Source organism: Hyaena hyaena, unplaced genomic scaffold (genome assembly GCF_003009895.1).
Source record: "Hyaena hyaena isolate Hyena2069 unplaced genomic scaffold, ASM300989v1 scaffold_226, whole genome shotgun sequence".
Classification (NCBI taxonomy): Eukaryota; Metazoa; Chordata; class Mammalia; order Carnivora; family Hyaenidae; genus Hyaena; species Hyaena hyaena.
The window spans coordinates 1,737,259-1,756,008 of NW_024080858.1; positions in this window are offsets into that span (position 1 = coordinate 1,737,259).

The following is an 18,750-nucleotide window of genomic DNA, read 5'->3' on the forward strand; positions in this document are numbered from 1 at the left end:
GAGGGCAAAATTAAAATAGACCTTCCTCAGAAAATCTAGCAAGTTGAGTCTACTAGAGCTAAGTCTTTATCCATTATATGTTTCGGTTCAGGGAATTATTTCAATGGGAGCCTCATTAGAACTGTAATAAAGGCTTGGGGCGCCTGGGTGGCTTAGTCGGTTAAGCGTCCGACTTTCGCTTAGGTCATCATCTCGCGGTTTGTGGGTTCGAGCCCCGCATCGGGCTCTGTGCTGACTGCCAGCTCGGAGCCTGGAGCCTGTTTCAGTCTGTGACTCCCTCTCTCTCTGACCCTCCCCTGCTCATGCTGTCTCTCTCTCTCCTAGAAATAAATAAAACATTAAAAAAAAAAAAAGAACTGTAATAAAGGCTTGCCTACCTTGAAATGAGTTAAATTTGTCAAACCCATCCCCTACTTGCATAAATACACAATTTCAAGTAACAGTTGCTGACTAGGAACATTTCTTTATTTGGTGTCAAATTAACACCTGCTCTGTATTTCTCCTCTTAGAGTGTTATTTTGGTGCTTAGGAAAGATATAGGAAGTGTATAGTAAATAATTAGCTTAGAATTGGTCCTAGGTCCCCTGGACCCTTTCCCTGTTGGGTCTTCCTTCTTTTGACCTGGGCTTTGGGAATTCATGAGAAATTCATAGAGTAGGAGAGACTGGGGGAAATAATCCATAGAACACTTAGGATATAGGGGTTGGGACTAGTTGAACTAGAAAGGGACAGGAGACATAGAAGTATTTGGAGCAGTCAGCCAGTCCATTCATATTGGCATGACTGAAACAAGGGGTGCCTGTCTTCTACATAGATTTTGACCAACTTAGAGTGGACTGATGCCTTATTCACCTTTGTATCTGCAGTGAGTAGGTGCCTTCTACATTGGAAGAAATCTTTACAGCTCACACTTCAGAAGGTCAAATAATAAAAGAGAACTTAGACAGATTTTGCTTTCATTTTTCCACTTGTGACAGTCAACTGGTGGGAAAAAAATAAAATAAAATAGCAATCTATACTCTAATCGTCTCAAACAGAATTTTTGGGAGGATTGCTATTTTTCATTCTATGTAACAGTTCTTTACACTAAATGTAAATGATTAACCCATTCAGGAAATTGCAAATGATCACTTTAGCATTGCTATATCTCCACTTATTTTCTTCTTTTATCTGCTACACACTCTATATGATTAGGATTTACTAAAGCAGTGATCTTTGTTGGGAAGATGGGTTGGTTAGGGCCAGAAAATGCACTCCAAGAGTGATTCCTCAGAATACCCCCTCTGAAAAAGCCAGCTACATGTGTTTAATTGTCCCAGCACATCACCAAACTCCAATGTCAGAGTGGGATTTATCCACCAAATCTCGGACGTCCAGACCTAGGGAGTTACTTCTTGATTCTACACTCTATTGCCCCAGAAAATAAGTATCTGGACTTCATCCAAATGCTTATGCATACTCAAAATACAAAGGGGTTTAGAATGATTTGGAATTGTTGCAGCATGAATTAGAGATATTTGGGTTACATCACAGAGAATAATTACCAACTATTTTACAAAATGTCTCTCTTTTTTAATGGTTTTGGAGCTGGGAATTGTTTTTATATTTTAAAATAGTTTTTAAAAATCCAAAGAAGAAGATTTCATGGCATATGAAAATTATTTAAAATTCAAGTTTCAGGCTCATAAATAAAGTTTTATTGGAACACTGCCACCCTCATCCATTCACTTACTGTCTATGGCTTCTTTCACACTACATCAGCAGAGCTGAGTGGCTTTGATAGAGACAATATGGGCTGCAAAGCCTAGAATATTGGTTTTCTGGCCCTTTATAGGAAAAAAAAAATGGATGCTGTCTGCTTTATGCCGTTGCCAGAGAGAGTCCCGTGCCAGGGGTCACAATAGTCAGAGTCAGGTGTGCTAATTTTTTTTCTTGTATTTGTATATGAAGGCCTATAAAATGGTCCTCTCCCTGGGCTCTACATAACGAGGAGCAGAGCTTGTGTAACCATCGGTAATGTTTTCTGATACTTGAGAGAAGTCACAGGAAGACCCCAAATGGAGTCCCATCTTTACGCATATGAGCACTTGTACACAGATGGACTGAAGAATGAAGAAACTCGTTTCCCGCAGGGCACTATATCTGGCCCACCAAGGTCATCATAAAATTCTAACTTAAATGCTGCTAGGTACAGGATACCAACTCTGTGGCCTTCTATTTGGCCTCAATGGTTTGTTTTTTGGTTTTTTTTTTTTTTTGGTTTTATGTTCTTTAAATAATCAGACCATATTTTGGGATGTTCAAAAGCCATGTAGATAATAGTTGTCTGCGCCCCACCCCCAACACAGAATCGAGGGTGGGATTTGCATGCCTTTAAAGATTATTTAATGGCATTTCCCTGGGTTACTGGAACATTCAAAGTTAAGTAAAACTGTGCTGGGACCATGACATATACTATTCCTCTGGAGTTACATTCCAGGGGACTGAAATTCTACCTTCTTATTCCCAGTGCTCTGTGAAACCAAGAACACTTGTTTCAGCTTCACAGCAGTACAGACTATGATTAATATTCTGTGATTAACATTCCACTGGCCAGAGAGTAAGGCAGACAGAGTTCAGTTCCATTCTGCCTGCAACTAATTTTGCAGCTTTAAGCTCCTCATTTAAATTTTATAGGCTTCAGTGTTTTAAAATTACAAACTAATGTAGTTTGACTGGATGACCTTCGTGACTCCAAAGCATGATACTCTTATTTTAGCTTATGGAGGATTGCCTCTTCTTCTACTGAACTGATTCCAAATGGCTTGATTTTTTCCTACAAGTTATATGTTTGCTATCTGAAATTAGGGGGAATTTGTTTTGCTTTCAACATAATTAAACTATCACAATGAAGAGACATTATTAAAATATTATAGTGACATATTGCCCCCTGCGTTTAAAAGATAAGTCTTCAGTACAAGGTGCCAATTAACAATGATACGGAACACAAAAGCAATAATAATAAAGTAAGCCATACAAGATAACTAGTTATGTATACATAAAGAACATCCTGACAAGTGGAGATGTGGAAGAGGGGGAAGAAAATCTCTAGGAATTTTATTAAAAACCAAAACCCAAACCAATCTTCTTCCATCCAGCAAAACAAATAACTTTTCACACTCCCATCTTCTTCTTTTTCACCATATCCCAGGGCCAAATTCATTTGCTGGTATTTGTTGACTATTAAAGGCACAACATTTGTCAGTTCAGCCCTCTTCTGACTTTGTCAGTAATGAAGCAGGGAGAAGGGGAACAAAAGGAGAGGCAGAAGCAACCAATAGAGAAGAGAAGGGATCAAAGTAAAAGGGAAAGAGAGAGAGAAATGTGTATACATTTCAAGTTGATGATAATATTCTAAGACCACTGCACATTTTTATTTTGTATTTTTTTTAGAAAAGAATCGTCGACCTTACAAAACACCTCGATAATATGCTTTGTTCTTCCTGACTCAACCGAAGAACAGAAAATTGAGTTCAAGATTGACTACAAATATCTAATATAACAAAGTTCTATTTGATGTTGACTATGACAGGACATACTTCATCCCAAAGATAATTTTTTAATAGTAAGTTAGAACAGCCTGTTGTCTTTTCACAAAGTGCCCTGGTGAGCGACCAGATGGTTGAAGGTAATTTCTGCTTTTCTACAGCTTGAGGATTGAATCAGAAAAAGTAGCATAATGGTTTAGTTTTGAAAGTAAACACTTTTTAAATAACTTGGGGGATGATTTGTTATATGCAATCAAGTTACATGTGATATCCTTTTACTCCTTATTTATATAAATACTTACTCTAGGCAAGTGGCACTTAACCATTTCACATTCATAAGATTGCCTCTCCAGCAAGTCCCCCAACCAGGTTGCTCCTTTTTGATGAAATGATGAAATGATTATGCTCTAATATTCGTTAGGCTGCTTTGATAGTTTGCTGTCACTGTATGAAATATTGTTAGTGTTCTCTCACTTGCCAATCAAGACAAGGTTCAATGTAAAGAGTCTGCATTTTGTTTTGGGAAGAGGACTGATTCAAGATCGATTGCTGGATTCACCAGTACTGAATACGGTATCTGTGCTTTAGCACCCTCATCTAAAATAAGGGCAATGGACACAATTTAGCATTTCCATCTCTAAAATTTTATGACTAGAGTAACATCCAGAGAGACACAAGATAATGCTGGAGATGAATTATTACAATGAAATTCTCCTGCACAGATCCCCAAGTACTGTAAGGACAGAGCTGTTCACTACTGTCGGCTGACTGATAGCACATTACTGCTAAATGAGGTAAGCAAAAAACTACCAATTTATTTAACTTCTCAGAACCAAGATACACAGCAGTTGTTAAGGACAAAAAATCAAATAAATCATGGTCCCTCTCTCTAAGCAAATGTGGAGGTGTTTGTAGATGAATATATAAACTGAGTCAAACTGCTACATAGTAGTAAATAAGAAGTATGTATTCAAACAAAAGGATTCAGGGATTTAAACTATTTGCTGATTGTATTAGTTTTTCATTGGTGTTGTAACAAATTGACACCAACTTAGTGGTTTAAAACATTTATTATGTTACAGTTTCAAAGATTGGGGTCAAAATGGGTCTCAACTGGGTTAAAATCAATAGGCTGATGGAGGCTTGTTCCTTTTGTAGAGGCTGTAGGGGAGAATTCATTTTTTTGCTTTTCCGCCTGCATTCCTTGGCTCGTGGCTCTCTTCCACCTTCAAAGCCAGCAATAGCTAGTAGAGCTTGTCTCGTATCACATAACTCTGACACTGACTTGTCTAACTCCCTCATTTAATCATAAGGACAATTAAGATCACCTTGGACCCACCCAGATAATATGAGATACTCTCCTATTTCAAAGTCAACCTATTAGCAACCTTAATTCCATCTTCAAGTTTAATTATCCCTAGGCATGTAAGATAACATTTTATGGGATCTGGGGATTAGTATATAGACATCTTTGAATTAGTATGGACATTATTCTGTCTATGACACTGAGAGAATGATAAATATTGACTTTCTATTTAGTTCTGATGAGCAATTCCAGTTAATCTTACTCCTGCTGCTTTAAGAACATGCTTCCGTTTCCTAACTTTGAAGTCGTTCACAAGTCTGGTATGAGCCTTTGACAATTCATTCAGGACACAGAGGAGGACTGGGTTAGAATATCTCTGGCATGGTTTCTTTGGGAGCTGTGAGCCCGTACCCCCTTGTCCATGCTGAGTTCTGGTTCATTCTGACCATGTGTTGTTTCGGTTTGTACGTCTCCAAGGAAATGATGTTTTATTATACCAACTGTTTTTTATAGACCATGAATCATCAATTGGCTCCCAGGACCCTAAGGCCTTATATACTTTAATACTAACTCACAGGTCTTTGATGGTATCATTACAAAGAACACTAGAAAGTCTTTTTTTTTTTTTTCCCCAAGACAGAGCTGCCGTTAAAACTCATTAATGCCCTTCACTACCAAATAATTCTTGCTTCCAAATATGATGATGCTAAGAAATTATGACAACTAGTTATTCTACATTGCTGTAGGAAGGTGATTCCTTATCAGGAAATTTCTAAATTATTCTTCCAGATTCTTACTTTCAAAATCAAATTCAATATTTTAGAACTAATAGAAACTGAGGGTAAAGAATACAGTCATAGTAGGTATTATGGGCCTTACCACATCATCCTAAAGAAGAAAAATAAAATTGAATTACTAGGGTGCTGGAAATGAAATTACTTAGTTTTTTTTTAAAATAAGAAAAGAAAATGGTCTGCAGATGTTTACTTTAGTCATAGCAAAGTTGAGACCAGAAACCAAGAATTCTGATTCCTTGATTCCTTTATAGCTTTAAAGTAGATCTACAGAGAAGAATTTGAAAGCACATAGTAGAAACCCATTTCAATGCTTCTCTCTTTTGAAAATAACATTTGATATCTCTTTGACTATAAGGGAAATACTTGTTAAATTATAGATATAACAAAACAATTATAGAATTTATATAATTAAAATCATCCATAACTCCCTTGCCTGTTTTCAGTTAAAATTTTTGTTATATTTCTAATTGGTAATAATTTCTTCTTGGATGATATGAAAGGAATCAGTATTTCTTAACAGCCTGTTTTTTTTCCCATTCTTCATAATTCAACCAACCTTATTTTATCAACTTATTTACAAATCTTACATATAGTTCTGTAGTGTCTAAAAAATATAAACCAAATAAACCAATAATAAACCAAAAAATGATAAACCAAATTTGCCGTTATGGAAGTTCAGAAATGGAATTTAGGCAGGCATCATCTTTCCAATATTTCTAAACACCAGGAGTATTACATGGCATTACTAAGAAAAAAAAAAAAAGATAGAGAGGAAAAAAGAAGAACATTTGAATACTACTTTGCACAAATATTATGTCAACTCTGGAAAACAAAGAGATCTAGAACATGGCTACAAATTCTTCAAAGAGCTTATGGTATAATTGCATAACAAGACATATACTTCCAGAAATTTCAATTTCAAAACAAGGAAATCATTAAGGACCAAATAAGGGCTCCACACAAAACTGTCAAAGAAATGTAGTCTACAGTAAAAAGCACTTAGGAATGCTTTCATGAAGTAGGTAAGGTTTGAACTGTTCCTTCAGAGAAAATGAGGGCTTTGGTCATTCACCTTCCCTCCTTCATTTAAATAAGTATTTGTTGGTTACTTATTGGGAGTATTGCAGACCAGAGAGTTTGGTCTGTGTTTGAAACTTGATAAAAAGGACTATCTAGACTTTAGATTGGCTTTACCTCCAGCATGTCAGCAGACAAGCAGGTAAATGGTATGAGACCACAAACAGAAGCGAGTGGCTAAGGCTTTCTTATATCTACTTAGTTCCTCCAGAATGAGGCTTCTGCTTTTCAGCATGCAGGGAGGGAGAAATCCAAGACAGATGAGCACTTTTGTGCAATGTTATGGGTTCTAGGGAGCCATCTCAGCATTCCAGGGTAATCCCGTAACAGTGGAAGGAAATCGGAGCTATGCCACAGTTACATGCTTTCCATGTGTTATTTCCCTCTGCTTTGGGCCCACACAAGACTTCAAGGCAGAGGTTCTGGTCATTATCCAACACACTATTAATGCTAAGCGTTGTATAAGGGGGCACAAGACAGATAAGGTCTCTGCCCTTGTGGAGTATACATTCTGAAGGAAATTACATAAAATAGACAATGGGGAAAAACATGGGGAAGGAAGATTGATATATATATAATGATGTGGAGCTGTAGCTTGTTTATGAGATAAAAATGAGTCTCCAATGAGTATCTTTGGAACAGAGGATAAACATACAGGAAAGATTGGGCATAGGTTGTGTCAATTAGAGAAATAAAATGAAGAATTTATTATCCCAGGGAAAGACACTTGAACATTATACCAAAAATAATGAGGAAATGTTAAAGTCTATAGGAAAGAGGGAGATGATTTTTTTTTTTTGAGAAGATTAAACTAGCTATAGTGTACAGTGGATTTGGAGGATCAGAGACCAAAGGGGGAAATATGAGTGTGGTAGTTAATTTTATGTGTCAACTTGGCTAGACCACAAGATGCCCAAACATTTGGTCAAACATTATTTTGGGTGTGTCTGTGATGATGTTTCTGGATGAGATTAACGTTTGAATTGGCAGACTGACTGAAGAAGATGCTTTCCCTCATGTGGGTGGGCTTCATCTAATCAGTTGAAGGTCTGAATAGAAAAACAAAATGCTGACCTCCTAAGTAAACTTCCTCCATCTTGACTGCTTTCAACTGGGACATTGGTTTATCCTGCCTTTGTACTCCAACTGAAATACCTACTCTTCCTGGGTCTTGAGCCTGTCAGTCTTCAGTCTAGAATGACATATCCTATTGATTCTGTTTCTTTGGGGAACTCTGGTTCATACAGCAAGCTAAGAGACTTTTTGCTGTATTCTGGGTGAGAGGTGGTGAGGGCAGGAACTAAGGTGGTGAGTCTGAAGGGGCAAAAGAAGGAATAAATGAGAATGACATTTATAGGTAACTAGAACTTCTGGAGTTAATAACTGGCTGATTGGGGTGGGGGTAGGGGAAGGGACTGAAGCTTATTGGGTACCTGACTCAATCTGGTTTTCCTAGAAAGTAGAGGCATGAAGCGAAACTGTCTTGGTAACACTTTATTTGTGCATGAATTCATAGAGAAGGAAAAATAAAGGAAAATAGAAAGAGAGATAAGGAGGGAGCAAAAGCCACAACTTTATAAGGAACACAAACAGTCAGTCACGTGGGCCTTTTCTGGACATGGAACCATTTTGACCTGCACTATCTGATGAAGGAAAGGAAAAATGGAGTCAAGTTTTTCAGCCTGCCAGTTCTCTTTCATCTCTTATTCGTCTGAGCTCCTCCCACAGGGCATTAATTCCCTTGCATTTGGACGACTTTGGGGAAGCCACATCTCAGGATAACTGAGATGGCCTAGGGCTCAGAGCGAGCCAGCCAGCTGGTTTTAGAGAGTTGCCTCCTTGCCTGCCTGCCTGCCTCAGGTAACTGGTGCTTCATGCAATCCTGTATCTTCTGACACTTGAACAACAAAAAGAAAGCCCAGGTGGGGGACTGGTGGTACACAATCACAATAGGAAGTTTTGGACAAAGTATGTCAAGAGTGCCTCTCAGGTGACCTGGAGAGTGAGAGTAACTGGCTGAGAAGAATGTGCTCTAGAAACAAGCCTCTGCTATGAAGGAAATAGGACTCAACAAGTCTCTTTCTAGGGAAGATAAAAGCTTCCTTAATGGTTACAAAAATATGCTGGTGCCAGCTACTCATCCTGGAGGGACATCGGAAAACTGTGGGCCAGTGAATCTGGAGAAGAATAAAATTTGGTCTAGAAGAGTCAGTTCCTGAGCGAATGATGGTACTATTGACCAGGACAAGAAAATCTTAAGGAGAAACAGACACTTCCCAGAAAAGGAAAATAAATCACCTGGCTTTACATGGTTGACTGTAACCCTAAGGTCATGTTTTGTAGCAAGTATCAAAGAATCACACATCAGTGAAAAGTTAATGATTAAAGGGATTTGAGAGACTGTTGTGTTAACATTTCTTCTTTTTTTTTTAAAAAAATTTCTTATTTGAGAGATAGTGGAAGGTAAGATTCAGAGAAGGTTAATGATTTTACAGATGTTACAATATACTAGTTACATAAGTGGGTCATGAAAATAAGTTCCTTTCATTCAGACTGTTACTTTTTGACCTAGTCACATAGAAGGCACAAGGAATCCTGAGTTCTCATTCCTGATTTTCCAGTGAGAGTGGGTTTTGCCTTTTCACTTCTCAAATGGGAATGCTGGACAAGAAAAACCCCATCATCCCTTCCAGCTCTGATATCCCAGTATTCTCTGATGCACACAGGAGAGCAGCATGGCTAAAGAAGTAGATTTATAAGCTTTGATGACATTCAAAATCCTTGATTAACGACCCCACCCCCTCCATGGTTACACAAACATTCAGGTGCCAGGCATTCATCCTGAAAAGACATCAGATAACAATGGGCTGGTGAATCTGGAAAAGCGCTAAACTGGGTTCAGAATAGTCAGTTCCTGAAAGAATGATGGTTCCATTGGCCAACACAAGAAACTCCCAAGGAGAAACTTCCATAGATAGAAAATGGACAGAAAACAGGAGGTCAGTGATTAAGCTTCATGGTACATTTTGATTTATGTTGCGGTGGGAAGAGGAGAAACCATATGAAAACCCACAGAGAAGTGGGTAGTGAAGTAGGAGAAGAACAGGAAAGTCCCCAGGCCTAAGAAAGAGGAAGAGCAGATTAAAAATGGTAAATGACACAAACATCAAGATGGGGATTGAGAAATGGCCATGAAATGTGGCAATAGAATCTTTATATTGAAGCACTTATAGTGCAGTGGGTAAAGACTTGAAGAGTTAATTATTTATAAGAAAACAGATATAAGAAGGGAGAAAATATTGAGCATAGGCTGTTCAAAGACATAGAATAAGAAATAAAGTTTGTAAAGTTGGAGGCAGTATATGCTTGGAGGCAGAAGAGAAGGGAAGAGATAGAAGACTTGGAAAAGAGAATTTACTTGGAGGAATAAGATTCCAGAAAAGGTGGAAGAGGTGAAATACCCTTAATGCAGATGGAGACAATGATTGTGGTATGAAGAAAGACACCTCTTTTCCTGAAAAAAGGAGTGAAAGAAGAGTAGGAACCTAAAAGTACCAAGAAATTTAGAGGTGGAAGTCAATAGACATAGAAATAATTTGAGGTGGAGGAAAGAGTAGAGGAGGGATATTGTGGCAAAGGATATATCTTCCCAATCAATGTGGAGCCAAGACCCTGATTGGGTGGGTGGACTGAGAAGCTGTAGACTGAGACAAATGATTCCAGTGGGGCTAGAAAAGGAGTCAGCAGAGAGTCAATTAAAGAACTGTGAGCTATTGGGGCACCTGGATGGTTCAGTCGGTTAAGAGATCAACTCCTGATTTTGGCTCAGGTCATGATTTCACAGTTCATGGGTTTGAGCCCCAAGTCAGGCTCTGTGCTGACAGTGTGGAGCCTGCTGGGGATTCTCTCCCTTTCTCTCTCTCGCTGGCTCTCTGTCTCTCCCTCTTTGTTCCTACCTTGTTCATGCTCTTTCTCTCTCTCTCAAAAATAAATAAATAAGCTTAAAGAAATTGTGGGCTGCTGTGAGGTACAGTTTACAGTGAATAAAGTATAAATATTTTGGTGGTTCTCATATGCACGATTTTATGTCTTTTATTTTCATGTTGGGGGACTAAGAGTTGAATTGTAGAAAGTAGATTTCCCAGGGCTGGGGATGGGCAGAACTGAAAATTAAAGGATATAAAGTGTCTGGGACTCTAATTAAGGCAGCTTCAAGTTGCTGGGTCAGTGTTTCAGGATAAATGGTTAGGCACTGAAATCATAAAGTTGTCCAAGAACTAGATAAAATTTAGGGATTAAGGAACTGGTCAGCTTGCTGGGGGTGGGGGGTAGGAGAAGATCGGCAATATTGTTTATGTCTTCAGAAATCAGGGTGACCCTAGCTTGGATCTTGGTTATAGAAGAGTATGGGTGGAGTTAAAGGGATAAAGGATTTTGTTAACACTGGCTTTTTATTAGTCAGAAGACAGTACACATTCTATTAAGCATTGTGACACAGTCAGACCTGGCTTGGAATTATTTCTAAAGCACAAGATCTTTTTGATAAGTGTTTCCTGGGTATCTATAATAATGGAACAGAAAAGACTTACAGAGATCACAGCAAGGTTTTTAATCAACAATTAATCCTAGCAACAAGATGTAAAATTGCATTCATTACGGGAATGCTCCATTTACTTTATCATTCTAACAAATAAATAATTTGAAAATAGTTTGAGGAAATTTGTAATAAGAGATAAGGACGAAGGACAGATGCCAGGATCTCATTGACAATGTCATTGGATAAAGCTCCCTGGTATTTCTGTACTTGCGTACTTCTTTGTTTATCGGAGCTCCACTGACAATGTTTAACTTATCAAAACAAGGTTGTCTTTCTAAGATGTTCTTATAAACAACATAAAGAACACACTGTGTTAGATGAGCTTCTGCTCAACCATAATTAGGAATCGACATTCTAATTTTCCAAGCCATACTGCTAGTGAAGATAGAGTCTGATAATTTCTACTAACTGGTTGGTGACTGAGTGTGCCAGAAGTTTCGAGAGAACAGTCAGTAGGATGAGGGTAATATACATGCTCCCAATCCTGCAGGAAAGTCTGTAATTCTCATTCATTGCTTGTATCAATTGAGATGACAGCTGGAAGTCTGATGTGTCTGTCGCCTCGCTGTAAATTAGAAGAGAAGCAGAAGAGGAGAGAAAAGAAAAGGAGTAAAAAAACAACCTCATTAGAGGGAGAAAGCAGACACCAAACCAACTGCTTGCTGCCTTGGATACTGGATATTCAGGAGAGAAAACTTTCCAACGTATACAAAATAAATAGAAACGAGACATCACCAACCATGGAATGAGCACAGAAGGAATTCAGCTGTAACTTCACCTCTGTCTAGAAATTGGATTGTGGTGGTGCTTCTGATGAGCAGATGGATAGTATTGAGGATGGGGAGCATTAGTCCATTCATTTATCTGGAGGATTTCAGAGAACAAACGGGAAAGAATCTCATCTAAGTGAACTTAAACCTCCAAGGAGGCACAAGGGATAGGTCTAGAATGCTTTAATTAGAAATGGGCTCTGATGTTGGAAAAGAATTTCTTAGTGAAACACCATCTTTAAATGATCTGATCAGTTAGTCATCTGTAGCTACACCCAAGTAGCAACTCTGGGCCACCAAACTTGTAAAAACAGTCTGCCTTAAGTCAATATTAAAGACAAAGGCAGTTAATCCTTCAAAATTTTAAGTGTTTTCACACACGCCATAATTCTGTGTTATGGGAGTTACTTTAGTCATACCACATAGCCGGGAGGAAAATGTGCATCAGGAAAATACTTTTTGGGGGATTCACTGCCCTCAACATTGTGCAAGTTAATTAGAAATTAGCTATTCACATATTACATAACTAAAATGGTTAGAATAGTGGGTCATGTAATAACAGGCAAGATCTTCTTTAGTATAGCTTTTTCTGTGCACAGAAATAGCTTTTGTTTTATTCTATTACTTAAAGATATTAAAAAATGTGGTTGTAGCTGCCTCATATTGTAATGCTTGGTGTGAAAGCTATAGGTGTGTATCTTTCCCAGGTATCTTGTATGTCAGGACCTTTCTGTCATTCATCCTTTTGATGACAAGCAGACACAGTACATGGTACAAACAAAAATGATTTTTGTTTTCTCTCTTGTTTCTCTTTTTTCCCTAAGGAGTCACTTTGATAATTACAGATCTTCTCAGATCTCTTTCTCTTTCAATTCTTAAATGAATATTTGTGACAATAGATCACAAAATGGCAATTGTTTGCCTATTGCAAGGTATTTTTTTTTCTGGGAGACATCAGACATCATGTTCAGTTGCTGAGCTGCTGTGTTTTGTGAGTTCTAGCTGGTCAGCTGGAGAGGGCTAGTCCCTCTGTGAGGCTTTACAGAAGGACTGTAGCATCAAATTTTGGATCCTATGAGAGAAAATGGAAAATAAGCAGAAATGAATTGTACCTTTGTGCCTAGATTTAAAAACAGAACTTTGGATTCCCAGAACAAGAGAACTTGGAAGGGAGCTAACTACTTTCAAATTGACCTTGTCAGGTGGTCAAAGATTTCTCCAAAGTTATACATTCCTTTTTATTTTCAACTATACATCAAGATCGTTATCGTGCTTCAACCTGAGCTTTTTTTATTCCAAATAATAAAAGATGAAATATTACATAAATATCATTTTATTTCTATTACTCCCCACTGGAGTAGTGCCACAGTCTTTTATTTGGTGATTTTATTTCTACTGTTTGGGTTCCTCTTTGTTTTTAATGTAGCAAAAAGAACTATTTTTAAAAGTTTTAAAAGGTGTCATATTACGCTACACCCTTTCAGTGGTTCTAGGTGTCTGTTTTAAAAAAGTCATCTTACTTGATAGAGCTTTTCTCAATCAAGTGTTATTATTTACTTAATCTACTTGTTTATTTATATAATGTTTGTTTCTTCTATTAAACTATTAGCTTTATAAGGACCATATCCGTTTATCCATCCATTATTTTTGTAATTCATGCAGCATGAACAAGATAGAAATATTTTCTGGCCACATGGGGCTTACAGTTTAGTAGGGAGAGAATCAATTTTAAAGACAGTAATCCCATGGGAGTGCATGGCAGGAATATCTAGCCAGGCTGGGAGATGATATTGGTTCAGAAAAAAAGTATCTAGTGTTAAGTGATATATAAACTGAAACCAAATGGAGAATGGAAGCTAACCAGGCAATGAAGATAGCTTAGAATGTTTCTGGAAGAGGGGAGAAATGCTAAAAGAATTATATTATGTATGCTTGTAATATGGTTCAATGTGGTTGGTCCTTGGTGTGTGAATCCTTTTGTGCCTTGGTGTGTGAGGCACAAAAGGATTCTAGACAGATAAGAAGGATTGTATGAACCATCCCTGAACTCAAGAGCATCAGAAAGCCACTGAAGTATTATACACAGGGATTCAGAGGATCATGGTAACATATTCAAGCTCTTGTGCTTCACTGTAAAGAATGACCTGGGGGAAGGGATGGAGGCAAGCAAGTTAGACGATGATTTCAATAACTCAGGTGAGTAACTAGGGTGGCTTAGAATGGGACAATGATGGAGCTATTGGGAAAAAAAGGGGAAAAAAAAAGAAAAACCTGAAAAATTACTAGGCAGTAGGATAAATAAGAGTTGATATTTGACTGATATGGAAATGAAGGGGAGGAAAGAGTCAGGGGAAACTCTGATTCTGGCTTGGACAGTGGGAAATCCCTAGGGAGAAACTAGTTGGTGGAGAGGTGGAGGTGACCAATTCAGTTTGGGCTATCCTGATGCCCAGCAGCCATCAAAGTAGCAGACGCTGGTCCACAGCGTCCATAGCAGAAGAAGACCTTCACAAAAAAGCTGAGAGGAAGAAAAGTTAGAATGATAGAAGTCAATGGAAGAAACTATTACAAGGAAGGAGTGGTCAACAAGTAGTGAAAAATCTCCAGTCGATGTATAAAAATATATTTATCAGTCACCCAAACAGTAGTGATTTCAGTAGCATGGTAAGGGAGAAAGCTGGATTGTGGTGGGATATAGGGAGTTTTCCATTATGTTAAAATATGTAACATTTACAAGGTGCTTAAAGAAGAAGAGGGGTAGAGGGGTAATGAAAGGGTATGTGCAGTTAGCGAATGTTTTTTTGTTTTAAATATAGCTGATGCTCAAACTTGCTACATAATTTTGCAAAACAAGCAGGAGAGAGTAACTGAAGGCACCAAAGTAATTGGAGAAAATGTTCAAATCTTTATATGCCAAGATTATATATGATCTTCCAATATGTAGGTAAAACCCAATATCAGAAAATTATACTAATTATACCAATAAAAATTAAAATAGTATTCTATTTTCACGCAATTTCCATTGTCTGTCAAACAATGAAAAATTGGTTAGGAGTGAGTTTATTTTGACTCATCACTTCCTTAGTATAAACTGGGTTTGGATTTTATTATTTACAAGATGTCTTAAGTTGAACTTTTTGGAGCATATCCATCCATTCGTTACACATTTCATGTTAACAGTCTTCAACTTTCTGAGTAACTGTATTGAGCGTTATGCTAAACAGCCACAAGGTGCAAAGTTATGCAAATGTCTTGTTCAGGGTAAAGTAAGAAAGTTTGTTGTATAAACTAGTCAGATATGTTACACAGATGAGAGCAAAATTAGTCTTGACACATTTCTGGCAAGTGTAGAAAAATATGAGATGTGTTCTCTACCACACACGAAGAGTTGCATCAGAGCAACAAAGGATATCATTGCTGAGCCTAGAAAAGGCCAGGAATACACTGTATTTGGGCAGACCTTGCCTCCTTTCCAGGGGGACTAGCGTACCAATCTCAATGACTCTCCAGGTTGAACCAATTCAGAGATTTTGAAACTATCTGATAGTTCAGACTGGAAAGTTACGGGCCACCATTGAAGAACTCAAGAGGCGACAAATTCCACAAGGATGTACACTTGGTAAAGACATCGCATGTGAGCAAACACTGATCAGCTCCTACACAAGGTGAATGGGAATTGCAGGGAACTCACGGAGACTATTAGAAAGAAACAAGAGTTGGATGTTACTTTCATTTGATCTACACTTCATTTTTTGTTCTGTGGATAAAGTTTTGTTTTGTGGATAAAGATAATAAAATGGAAAATGCAAATGTTGGTTGTTTGCCCAATAACTACTGAGATTTAAGGTTTTGGAAGGTTGAAATAGAAAGAGAGTTCAGATAGGGTAAACTAGAGCCCATGGACCAAATCTAACCACTACTTGTTTTTGTTAATAAAGTTTTATTGGAACACAGCTTCACTCATTTGTTTATGTCTTGTCTATGGTTGAGGCATAGTCTTGTGATAGACACCTTATGAACTGCAAAGCTGCAAATATTTATTATTTGGTCTCTTAGAGAAAAAGTTTACCAGTTCTTTAGTCTGGTAGAGAGGTAATGGAAGGGTATGTGCAGTTAGTGAATGTTTTTTTTTAAAATATAGCTGATGCTCAAACTTGCTTAATTTAACAATTCTTTCTTTGCATAGGTTTCTTGCTTTAATCCCACCTATGAAAATATGCTGAAGCAAATGGCAAATGTAAAAGATTTAATTTGTAAATTTGCATGTATGTCACTAAAGGCTTAATTACCTCTCAATCAGTCTTCTCTGATTTTAGTGGAAACTAATGGGAGGTACTGGAAGAAAGGGAAGTGTATAGAGGTAAACAGTGACAGCAAAATCACTAAGGAAACAAACCTCAATTCATAAACTCAAATGCACTTCCAAAGAAAATATTCCTAATTTTAATATTATTTCAGTATCTTGTCAGATAACGCAGAGTCAATTTTGTAAAGCCCTTAAAAATAAAATAATATGGGTTTCATTCTTTTATGTACTCTTCCCCTTATCAAGTGTTAATTTCTTTAGAAGGAAGGAAATAAAAGGCAGAGAAAGAAAATGTGTTATCTATTGAAATGTCTTTTCTCTACTTGGTTATGGTGAAATGAAATCTAAACTCTTCAAATAAAAACTAGAATGCTATTCTTACGATTTACTCTGTTAAACTAGGGGTTCATTTCCACACTTCTCAAAACCTTTTTCTGTGGTAGGTTATCATAGAATGTTTTGGTAAGTGGAGTTTGAATAACTTCTATTATCTGTTCTTGGACAATAATAGGTATCAAATACGTAAAGAAATTTGACCAAGAAATTTATTTACTTCAAAATCACACAAAATACATTAATGTTATAGCCAAATATTTATTATAGAATGTACAACACAAAATTGTTTATAATAGATAAGCATTTTTCATTTATAATGAAAAATCTCTAAATGACCAAAAATACAGAATTTGGTTAAGCAAATTATGGTCTATACATTAAATGGTCTACTTAGAATCATTGAATGATACTATAGGTAAATATTTCTTAATGAAAAATGTTCCCAATCTCATCTACATGAAGGAAACAAGATATAATATGGTATATGCATTTTGGTCCAGTTTTTATTTAAAGCTATACCTTATACTTCTATCCCATTTCTTATTCTTAAAGTTTATAATTTTTTATGTGGTTTAATTTAGAAATATATACATTGAGATTTTAATTGTGATTATTTTAGCAATGGAATTATAGATATTTTAAATGTTAAAATTATATATTTTCATTTTTTCTAAACAAATAAGTTTTCTTTTTATATAACAATATTATTTTACATTTTATGAAAGGCTATTATTTAATAATTAAATGTAGAAACAAAATTACAGTATATTTCAACTTTAATTGGATAGTTTTGTTTATCATTTAAGTGTTCCCCTGATGGGGCACCTGAGTGGCTCAGTTGGTTAAGTGTCCAACTCTTGATTTCTGCTCAGGTCATGATCTCACGGGTTCGTGAGTTTGAGCCCCACGTGGGGCTCTGCACTCACAGTGCAGAGCCTGCTTGGGATTTTCTCTCTCTCTCCCTGCCCCTCCCCTGCTCATGCTCTCTCTCTCTTTCTCAAAATAAATATGTAAAGCTTAAAAAATAAAAAATAAATAATTATGGAGTTTCTTCAAAAAGTTTCTGAAATGCAAGTGATACTATATTTGAATTAGATTTACTTGGGTAAAAAGCTGAGAAATAGATTTCTCTTGATCTTAACAGTCCTGACTGAGAACTGATGAAGGCTATTGAACTAGATGAACTTTGAAGTTTATTTCTAGTCTCATAATTTATTAACATTGCCTGAAGATGTGGACCTCAGGTCCTAATTTACTTCACATCAGAGACTCTGCTTTTAGAAGTCTACAGGTAGTGATAGGAGTGAAATATGGTGATTAAAAAATTCAATCTTATGGAGGCGCCTGGGTGGCTCAGTTGGTTAAGTGACAGGCTTCAGCTCAGATCATGATCTCATGGTTTGTGAGTTTGAGCCCCACTTTGGGCTCTGTGCTGATAGCTGGAGCCTGGAGTCTACTTTGGATTCTGGGTCTCCCTCTTTCTGTCCCTCCCCTGCTCGCACTCTGTCTCTCAAAAATAAATAAACATTTTTAAAAAGTCAATCTTACAAATCAAGAGTCAAGTTTAGCAGTGATTATTTGGCTAAAAATGATAAGATGAGCTTAACAAAGGCTGTCATCTGGTTCTTTAGGTCAGCGTTTTAGTAAACTAGATGAAGTTTCACATCTTGCCATACTTGGGGTCATGGTCATGAATCTAGGGCTTCCCTTGGAAAGGATCAAATCCATGTTTATGTAACTGTGAGTTTTCTATTATAGGTGATCATTCATTATTTGCTAGAATAAAGAGCCAAGATTTAATTTTTTAAACAATTATATTAAATTTTTTATTTAACAAAAATTTTATTTTATTTATTTTGAGAAAGACAGACAGACAGAATGTGAGCAAGGGAGGGGCAGAGACAGAGGGAGACACAGAATCCTAAGGCGGCTCTGGATTGTCAGCACAGAGTCCGGTGTGGGATTTGAATCCACAAATGTGAGATCATTACCTAAGTCTGATGCTTAACCAACTGAGCCACCCCGGCACCCCTC